General features: G+C 37.8%; 1 pseudogene; it reads right to left on the reverse strand.

Annotated features, from left to right (window-relative positions):
• Positions 1 to 1,250: 1,250 nt before the first annotated feature.
• On the reverse strand, positions 1,251 to 2,186 carry LOC143391088 (putative olfactory receptor 10D4 pseudogene; annotated as a pseudogene).
• Positions 2,187 to 2,960: the final 774 nt, after the last annotated feature.

Consider the following 2,960-nt stretch of genomic DNA (forward strand, 5'->3'; position numbering starts at 1 on the left):
AGATTCTCCTTAGAGAATTGATTTTTAGTCACCTGTTGACTGGAAGAAATTGAAGAAAAGAAGAAAGCAAAAATCATTTCATTATAAAGCACTGTTCTATTTTACTTCTAAAATACAAATTACTTCCTCCCTCTCCTACCTTTTCCTTCTTTCTCTCTCTCTCTCTCTCTCTCTCTCTCCTTCCTTTCCTCCCTCTCTCCTTTTTTCTCTGTAATATTTATTTTGTTCATCTGTCCAAGGGGAGTTAATGTGGCTTATGAGAAAAGTCATAAATAATTAGTAGATAAAATATAAATAGAGGAAATAATATACGAAAAGATAAAGGAGAATTATATTCACTATATAATTTAGTATAGTTTCTAGAAACAAAACTTACCTGTTTTACCCTCAGCATTATGGAACACAGAGATTAGAGGAAGAAAAATGACTTATATTGTTTGTTTTATGAGAAAGGAAGAAACATCAACTTCTCGAGGGAGGGAAATTTTTTAATCCTATTTGAATTTAAGCAATTTTAATTAGATTTTTATTTATAGACACAGAAATAAATCAACATCTTTTTTTAAAAAAAGCCAAATAGCGAATAGGAGTTATTTTTATTTTTTAATCACATTTTCCAAAACACAAATTCTTAGTTTGTATATCTAATGAGAAACAACATAGACTCATGTCTTTCCAGGGGTCTAATGATGCAATGAAAATATCTAGGTCCAAAGGAATCCACACAATAAAAAACTCTCAAAATCCCACAAGACTTTATTCCAATAAGATATTACCTTAAATGTTACTTAATTTAGTTTGAATTTTGGTGTTGCTTGCTGGAAATTGGAGTTCACACTCTAAAAGTGAAAAGACAGAATTCTGATGTTATGTATTAGCCTTTCTTGAATTTTTTTTCTCTCACTCTCTTTTCCCTCAAGATGTATAAGTGTACACTTTTAACCAAGACCATGAGGAAACATATGTTTTTTAATTCTTTCAACTATTTAAACAACTAAGAAATGTTTTGGGGTACAGCTATGCTGAGTCAGAATTCACACAGCGTAAGTGCAATGTCAAGTAGCAACATTATCAGTTCTATTTCATTATAAACATGGGGGGAAAAGATGGACATGTATATTAAAATACTGAGATTAAGAGGTAGATTGATTCAGAGTATATTTTATTTCAATACGTCCTGAGAACCGCAGATGAGAATTTGTCCTAAGATATGGAAAATCAGACTTCATCCTGAAAAGCTTTAGAGGCTTTTATTTATTTTCCAGAGCAAGACTTCTCTTGGAAAATACATTCCTCAGGGCTGATTTGACATCCTTATTCCTCAGGCTGTATATAAGTGGGTTCAGCATGGGAGTCAAAAGGTTATTCAAGATCTGAACGACAGCACCCAGCAGGGGCCTGGGGTTGGGCTGTAGGTAGATAATGATGATAGGCCCATAAACACAAAGAATTGCAGCCAGGTGAGCACTGCAGGTAGAGAATGCTCGTTGCCTGCCCTCTGTTGAACGAATTTTGGATATGGAGATCCCAATGCAAGTGTAGGAAACAAGGATGAGAATAAAGCAAATGATAGACATAAGACCAACATTTGTAAAACCTACTCTCTGAGCCAGAGATGTGTCCTCACAGGCTAGAGGTAGCACTGCAGGTATATCACAGAAGTAATAGCCCACCTCATTGGAGCCACAGTAGGATAACTGGAAGGTGACGGAGGTTAGGATAGTGGCATGGACACAGCCACCCATCCAGGTCCCTGTGGTCAAGACCGAGCACACTCTGTGGTTCATGATGACCATGTATCTCAAGGGAAAGCATATGGCAACAAAGCGATCATAGGCCATCACTGTGTACAGGAAACACGCGGTGCAGCCCAGGAAATGGTAGAAGAAGAGCTGAGCAGCACAGCCCCGGAAAGAGATGCCATGTTCCTGCCCTGAGAGGTACAACAACATCTTGGGAGCAGTTGTGGAAGAGAAACCCAAGTCAAAGATGGAGAGGTTTCCCAAGAAAAAGTACATGGGAGTGTGAAGCCGAGAGGAGGAGATGATAGCAGTGAGAATGAGCCCATTTCCCAGGAGGGTACACAAATAAACTAATGAGAACACGATGAAAAGGGCCATCTCTAGGCCCTCTGTCTCAGGGATTCCCAGCAGGATGAATTCGCTCACCGTGGTTTGATTTCTCATTTTTATAGAAGAATCAATTCTTGGTTGTCTGTAGAAAGGAAGCTGTGGTTAAATTTAATATGTATGTAAATTTGCTCTGTTTAGATCAGTGCAATGAAATAGAGAAGAAAATTACCTAGCTATTTAGAGAGTGATGCTTCCTGAAAAAATTGTCTTTATCTGCCCACATCTCCCAAGATGGGAACACCCTTCCACAGTGCAGTTTCCAGTAGCAGGTGGCACTCATGAGCAATCCCACTCAACCTCATAGGTCTATTCTCCTATCTTCCATTCTGCATACACACTGTTAAATTGCATTAAATGAAATGTTCCTTTGTGACACTTGTGGAAATCACACGTGCAAAAGATACAGTATCTTTTCAATGGTCTCATCCTCTGGAGTCCCTGAAAGTAGTGCAGTTGAGTGACTGGCAACCTCCACCTCAGGCTCCAAAGTCTATAATTCTCTAAGCAGGTCCAAGTTAAACAACACTAGTTTTGTACCAGTAGGAGACACAGGGGAGAGGGTAGTAAAAACACCTTTACAAGTTTTATAAATTGAAAACCTTGAATTTTTTATTGTTTTATGTTTTCCAACACAGTAAGATCTTTAAATTATAGATCGCTCCATGGATTCTAAAAAAAAAAAAAAAAAAAAAATGCCTAAGACCCTATCAATATCTATTATCTCTCTCTCTTTCTCTATCTCTCTCTCATACACACACATCTATATATGATTGTGAGGAAATACAAGATAAAAAATAAAGGTAAGCTGGGCATGGTGGCCCAGCCCTG

Source organism: Callospermophilus lateralis, chromosome 2 (genome assembly GCF_048772815.1).
Source record: "Callospermophilus lateralis isolate mCalLat2 chromosome 2, mCalLat2.hap1, whole genome shotgun sequence".
In the NCBI taxonomy this organism is placed as follows: Eukaryota; Metazoa; Chordata; class Mammalia; order Rodentia; family Sciuridae; genus Callospermophilus; species Callospermophilus lateralis.